The following is a 7,959-nucleotide window of genomic DNA, read 5'->3' as shown; positions in this document are numbered from 1 at the left end:
GTTGTCCTGAGCAGGACTAGAGCTTCTGAAATGAGAATACAACAAAAAATCAGCTCTGGGGATGAACATTTGGCACCTGTACAAGGACAGCAGTCACAGCAGGCCCAAGGCTAACTCTGCATCTGGGTTTCTATTGCTTTCACTGATGAAATTCCATTCCATGAAAAACTAAAAAACAAAATAAAGGAACATTAAAATTACGAGACCAGTTTAAAGGTCATCATTTAACAGAGGTCCAGCACAAAAAATTTGCCACTAACATTATTTTTTCACCTCTTATTTTAGGACTTTTTCCACTTCAGCTATTGAGCATTTGGTCTTCAGATTAATAAGTAAAAGGGAGACCAGCAGACCCAGATATCAGGGAAAACAGACAACGTGAGACAGGCCACTATAGAAGGGAACTTCTGAGAAACTCAACTTTGTTAAAGTAGATTTGGTGGAAGGTTTTTCCACTCAACAGAGCTGGAGCATTTTGCCCCCTGACCAAGGTCAGGTGGTTCTTGTAAGGTCACAGAACCCTTCCTTTAAAAGCATCAAACAAAACATTGGTAGATGGAAGCTTTAAACTTACCCCAGCTGTAAATATTTTCTAGTGGAGATTTAGTCATTCAAATGAAAAACAGTGGTGATATTTAACATCACTGAAAGTACAGAGCACTTAAGGTAATAATTTCCAGAGGGGGGAAATGAAACACTGGGAATAAAGCCATACTTTAAGCCTTGTATATTTTTATTATCATTGCAGGAGCAATTCAGAATTCTGGTGTGCAATCTTAATAGGGCAGATCATAGTTCACCTGAGCCCCAGATTTCCTACTGCTAAGGCAAAAGAGATTTTTACTTATTATTTTCTTAAAGTCTATTGAAGTCCATTATATGGCAAGATGTACCTGGATTCCAAACAAACTTTCATCTGCTTCTAATGGGGGATTAAAAAAGAAAAGCTTTTGAAAGTCAGATATATGTGATTGAATAACTCCTATCACAGGTCTGCGAGTGAACCTTGGGCCTAATTTAGTCTCTCTGAAGTTACTGCAAAAAGAAAGTTTCATTTTTAAGGTTTTGGTATCTCACAGAAGCCAAGAAAGCTTGAAAAAGAGCTGTGTTCTGAAAGACTTAGAGTTAGCTCTGAGGTAAAGTAAGTTTGGCAAATATAAATTAGACATTACATTTTCCTTCACATATATTCAGTCCCTATAATACAAAGTGCCTAGAGCCGTCAGAGTTAACAAAAAATTAGGATAGTAGTTAACAAATGTATTAATTTTGTGTGAATGAAGGGTCAGCTTTGCCTCTGCCCCATCCAGCCAGAACCAGACTCCTTGGCAAATGGGAAAAATTGTTAGTGAATGAAGATATATTAAAAAAAAAAAAAAAAAAAAAAAAAAAAAAAAAAAAAAAAAGGATTTTTGTTCTTATTAATTTCTTTTGGCCATGCAGCAGCATGAAACAGGCATGAAAAGGTTGGGGAATCAGAGAATTCTGATATTACTTGGATGTTCTTAAACTATCTCTCCAAGAGCAAATGTGTAGCAAACGCTGCTTCTCTACCCCCATTCCCAAGGGCTGATCAGAAGCCTTGGGAAGGCAGGAGAAAGACCCCCACAGACATTGGCACCTTCTGTATCAGCATTTCCTTTTGTATGTAATCAGCATTTCCTTTGGAATGTAAAAGTGTGAGTAACTCAGATCTCGTCAGAGATGGTTTTAGGAATGGGAGAAGAGTGAGAGAGCCTTGATTTCTCCTTCAGGGACTGGAGGATGAGTCAGGAGCAGCAGGGTGTGTGGGTGGGATCCAAAGCCCTGTGTGCATGATCAGCCTCATCCCTCACCTCCCTGTTCCAGCCTGTGCAGACAGAGTTGGTGAGCTTTTAAAAGAATGACCCCCAACACACACAATAAAAATCAAACAGGTATTTTCTTTCTGTCTCACAGAGCTAAACGGTGAAATTATTTATTATGAAAGAAATTGGGCTCTTCACACCTTTCAGAAAATACTTTACATTTAGTACTTTACCTCTGATACTGTCTCAAGGAGCATAAAACCAGCATGAATGGCTGAGGCAATTGAGAAATCCTGAATAGGAGGAGAAGCTCTGTCTCTTTGCAAAAAGCTTCCAGCCACAGCTTGCTGGGAAAACCTGTGGAATGTGCTCCCAGGCTCTGTCCCTAACATGATTATGCAGAGTAGGTGACAGTAATAGTGTTGCCATGCCATCACTTACATTTGGTCTCTTCAATTTTATGTAATTTTCACTGAATTTAGATCCATCAGGTCTATAGGAGTCATGTGAAAATGAGATCCTTATTCAGAGCAGTTGATGCAGTTGAAGAAATGGGAAGTGTTAAGACTTCTATCCATTATGCTAAGGGGGGAAAATGATCACCAAAATGCAAAGAAAAAAAAAAAAAAAAGAGGTCTGTGAATCACAGCTGTCCTCAGAACACTTGAACATATGTGCTCAGGTGGGAATTATGATATATATGTAACATTGCTGACAGACCTGACCCAGCAAAGGGTATTCCCATGGGAATATCAAACTGGAGTTTGGAGTGAATGCTCCAATCTTCAAATATCAACTTTGGGATAATAAATAAATAAACAAAATAAACAAGGGATAAAGCAGGAGCAGTAATTTAAAGGCAGAGCTTGGTCTTAGAAAAGCAGCAGAGCACATTGGCCAAGTCAGCCTCTGAATCCACTCTAAATTCCTGCAGCTCCAGAATATAATGAGGTGCTGCTCTGAGTAGGAAACAGTGCAGAAAGTGGCAATTAGAATTCTGGATGCAGTAGAGAACTGCTGATCCAGTGGGTAGGTTTATGCTATTAAGTCTCTGATGAAGATATCATACATAATTTACCAAACTTCCTAAGCAATCCCTCATTGGCATCATTGGCTTTTACATCAAATTATAGCATCTCACTACAGTTTAAAAAATCCCTGAGTTTTGCCACACAAGCTGCAATGCACTGAAATAAAGTTCTGCCTGCTGAATCAGAAACCAGGAAGTAGCCAAGTGTATCAATCCATAACAAAAATAATTGCACATTCTACCTTGGTGATATTGTTAGCTGTATCTGTGCCTTTTTACAGGAAAAGATTGATATATATATAGATTTTTTAGCATATTTTTTATATAGTGATGTCAGTCATGACAGTGTTGTCTACAGCCTTTCTTTAAACCTGTTTATTTACTTGAGAGTTTTTTTTTTTTTGCTCCTGAGACACCCTAGGCAGGCACATAGTAAAAACTGACATTTTTTTGGCTATGAAGATGGAAACACTTCAGATCTAACCCAAATACTTTAAATTACTGATACAGTTATTTTGACTTTTTTTTTTTTTTGGAGTTGTTTTAGAAGGAATTACTGGCTTTGCAATATGTGCTGTAAATTACAGGAAAAAAAAAAAAAAAGAGTCTCAGGCCTGAAAAATAATAACCAATTATCCCCTGTCTCCTCTTACAGGTATCTCCTAAACAACCAAATAAACAGAAAACAGAATACATTCTATAGAGAATTCTACCTTCACTGACATCAATGGATTTTTTTCCCCTTTGATTCACACTTATGCATAAATCTACTTTTTTTTTCAGTCAGTCTGGTTTAGTGTTATTAAAGATGGTGGTGGAGTCATTGAAAATGTGAAGGACAAAACTCAGAGACTTTAGGCCACACCAGGCAAAGTTGCTCCTGATCCAGGGCTGCATCTGCCTGGTTAAAGGCAAAGTGACCCAGGTTAAGAGCATCTCCTACCAATGGAACCACTGCAAATATACTGATGATTTCTGAGAATCCAATTTCTTCTCCAGGTGATGGACAGTGAGGAATTTGGTTCAACAGATAAAGCTTCAGGATGAGATGTACTGGTTTATCAAGCATTCCCAACTGTGAGTAATTATACACTTTGCATCTTGAGCAAAGACAGAATTACACAGTTCTGTTTTGCTTCTCTAAATCAAATGAAAATTTAGAGTAAAACCAGAAGTGTTTATAAAACAAAACAGGAGATAGGACAGGATTTATTTCCATGATCATTGAGGAAAAAAAAGGTCCAGTTAGTAGAACTCTGTGAACTCTTGTTTCAGAGACACACTGACTCTAGAGACCTGTTTCTACAAATTCAGACATCCCTTGACAAGTTACCTGTCTTAGACCTGGCTGGTTCTACTGATTTATCATAATTGCAAGCCAAATTTCAAGCGGACTTGTTCCTTCCACAGCTTTCTGTGCTGTTTCCTGCAGCATTGCCTGCCTGGCTGTGGCTGCAGTTTTAGCCCTGCTTCGAATCCATCTCAGGAAACAACTTTAGGCATCGCCCACACATTGCAGCCTAAGGCATGATGCTTCTGATAGATGCTTGTGAATACCCTTAGCAAAAACGAAATGCCAAAAAAAAGGGCCCTAAGAGGATCTCCCAGACCCCTGAGTGGTTCTGTGTGTGTTTAAAGGAGCACACGTGCTCCATGAAAATCTGCTGCCACCCTCCGCCACAGCGACAGCTGAGTGTGGCTGTGGTTCTAATGCCAGCTAGGCAGGGTTACTGCTTCCCTGCTTCCCTTCTGAAGATCCTCTCTGCTCAAGCTGCCTCTTTGTTACTTTACAAACTAGTAGTTGTAGTTTAAAAAAAATTTTTTTTTTAAATGCCCCTGAGAAGAAAGGGATGAGCTGAGCAAGCCTAATCAAATGCTGAAACTGTCAAGGAAGGGAATTCCTTCTGGATCTGTCCTGACCAGCTGGGCTAATGGGACTTTAGTTTGGCTGACACTTAGGCACAATCAGTAAAATCCATCTTCAGTAAAACATACTCTGATGTTGGCTTGGGCTAGCCAAGGATTCAGGAATTGATCCTTGTGCTCACCTTGAGCTTGTTCATTATAAATCCACTGGTTCCTCTTTCTGCCTCTCTGTAAGCCTGGGGTATGATGGATTTATCAAACTGAAAAATCAATAAATGGCTTTTCCTTCTCCAATCCCCTCTGTGCTGGGATATTTTAAAGCACAACAGCAGCAGTAACAAACGCCTCTGTGCATGCTCAGAGATAATTATTTGCACTGTTTCCATCTACTTTTCCAACGTTTGCCATCTGATGCCCACCTAATATGAAGCCTCTCTCCACTGGGAGAATGAGCACAAATGATCACAAGGGAAAAATTTAGTCTGAGAACATATGTCTGAGCAGAGTGGATCCCCTGTTTGACAGCTGCTGCCCTCAGCCTTGCTGCTTCACCTGTATTGTGATTTAGATTCCCTATTTTGCACCTGTAAGAAGCCGTGCAGGGCAGATCTTGAGAGTGAACTTTCCATTCAGTGTCCTCGTTTAATATAATCAAATACACCTTTAAGCAAAGAAAAAAGGTAATTATCTGGAAGAGGCAATGCTGCTCTAAAGGGCTTTGTGATAAGACTCTAACAACAAACAGCTTTATCTTATAACAGGGAGAAAACCGTCCCCATATCAAACTATCTTCACTGATTTATTAAAAGATAGGCAAAATAAACAAGCTCCAAGTTTTGGACAATTCCCTGGGCAGCTCTGTTAAAGCAAAACTTCCCACAGATTTCACACTGAAAAAGAAATGGATTTTGAAAGTACAGCTAAAGCTTACAAATTACATCAGAACTCTTCTCTTCAGGAGGTCCTCCTAAGTCACAAAGGGTATTTTATTCAGAAATACTGGAATGTGCCAAGGTATGGAGGTTACTTGTTTCGTAGGAGGATTTATGGATCTGAGAGCAATTTGTTGCAGGAAGAGGCTCCAGAAAAATGTACTTCTGCATGTACTTCTTACCTGTGTAAGAAAAATCCTGTTAGATTCTATATTCAAGAAGTTCTAAACACCCCCAGCAAAGGTTAAAAGATTTGGTTTAATGCAAAAGTAGGCAGATGATACTCTTTTACAAATGTTATGAGGCACACCAAAAATTACAGGATTTGGAATGAAATTTTTGCTTTGTTAAGGGCACTGGCACATGGTGTTCTAAAATAATGACAGAAATAGTAGTAGCCATATTGCTTATCCCAGAAATCCAACACTTCTAGGGAGAATGCCAAATGCCAGGCAGATTTCTCAGTTGTTGCAAAGTCTTAGGAAATTTCTGATCATCTTCTGGTGGGGGAAACACTGATCCAGCCAAGGGCTCAGCACCCTTAGGTGACACAACAACCAGCCAGGTTTTTAAGACTGAAAGCAGCCTAAAGAGTAGGAAGAAAAAGGAAGGAATAAAATCATGCACTTCTTACACAGCCCATATCTGCTTAAACCCAAAAGTAGAATTTAAAGTTGAATGAGAGAAGTGTAAATTTTTCTGAAAAATCTGTTCGGTGACTGAAAAAAAAAAAAAAAACAAAAAAAAAAAACCCCAGTCAAATTTAATGAGGGAAAAATTAAACTCTGGTCAAGATCCAGGTGGAGGCTGTACGTGGCATTATTATAGGCTCCCATATGTTTCCTAGAGGCATTGAACATGACAAGGGAATTTAGACACATGGAAATGTAATTATTTGTGATTGAAACAAAATAGCAGCCAGTTTATGCACATACCGCTCCTGCTGCATTAATATTATTGTACTGAATTGAATTGTTTTCAGATGATGTTTTATTTTCAGAGGTAGACATCGGTTTTTTCATATTCTCTTTCACATGTTACTTTTTTTAGCCATCAGAATTTAGTGACATAAAAATTGCTATCTGAGTTGACACAGTTATTCCCTCTTGATGTCCTTAAGTAGGAGCATAATGTGACAGATGAGAGTGCTGAAACTCAGTGTCTCACGCAGGCTTAAAAATAAGTTATTCCTGCAAAACTTTGAAAACTGTTCTACTGGGGAACAATTTTTATACTCTGAGATTTATTTGCTTTTCTTTCTGCCCTCATTTTTCTGTGTCTAGAAACATGTATGAAAACAGGGATTTAGTTGTTCAGGAGATCATTTCCTCCTGCTGTGCAGACATCACAGGAAATCATAAGCCTTTCTCTCAGTAGCAGCTGAAGACCAGGCAGCAGCACAGATCAAATAAAAACTGAAAGATTAAACAAGGCTGAGATTTAGGGCTGGGTTTAAGTGCAAAAACATGAGGGCCTGTGTTTGAGATTGGCAAAGTCCTGTGGATAGGTAATTTTGGCTCAAAACGAGGAAATCAGTGCGAAGCCTGAGCTGTGTGAAGGCAGGCCCAGCACAGCCAGGACACAGGTACAGCAGCGACAGCAGGCAGAAGGAATAATTCTGAGATTCCTGTGCTCTTGATGCAGAGAAGTCGTTCCAGCAAGATCTCTGGTCACTCTGGAGCTCTCAGAGAAAGCTGTTCCTGGAGAACTTCAACAGCATCTAAGGCAGACCGGAGTCACAGAATCCTTTCCATTTCAAGAGGTCAGACTGAACCCCACTGGAAAAGAGGATTTGTACCCAGGCATCCACATCCAGGATTCACACAACCAAACTTCCCAAGGCTTCACACATGAGGTTCTGGCTTTAACTTATTTCAAATATTTAATGTTAGATTAACCTGTTTGGGGTATTAACTACATCAAGCCCAAAACAATGATACAAGTCAGCTCTTTGGGTATGAACAGGTACAAAAAGTTCAATTTCAGAAAATTGCATCTTTCCCTTCCTGCTTTTTATTATTTGGATAATTTGCATTAAAATAATGTCTCTGCTTGTGAGTGTTTGCCCCCACTGCTTTATTATTCACTCAGAACACTCATTCCTTGCATATGACACGATCGTTATTTGCTGTTGAAATAATTTTAATGTCACAAAATGGATTCAATCTTCAAGTGAGGAGTGAGCAATTGGAAAGCCCTATCACCTAAGCAACAGCAGTCCTATTTCATGCTTGTGTGTCTAATTATACCTAACAAGGCAAAACCCCCTTATCTCCGAGGGAGTAATACGTTCCCTTTCTTCCCAAACAATTTTTTTTTACATCTTAAAAGATGGGCAAAGCTG

The sequence above is a fragment of the Vidua macroura genome, chromosome 17 (genome assembly GCF_024509145.1).
Source record: "Vidua macroura isolate BioBank_ID:100142 chromosome 17, ASM2450914v1, whole genome shotgun sequence".
Lineage (NCBI taxonomy): Eukaryota > Metazoa > Chordata > Aves > Passeriformes > Viduidae > Vidua > Vidua macroura.
Note: the sequence above shows the minus strand (reverse complement) of the source record.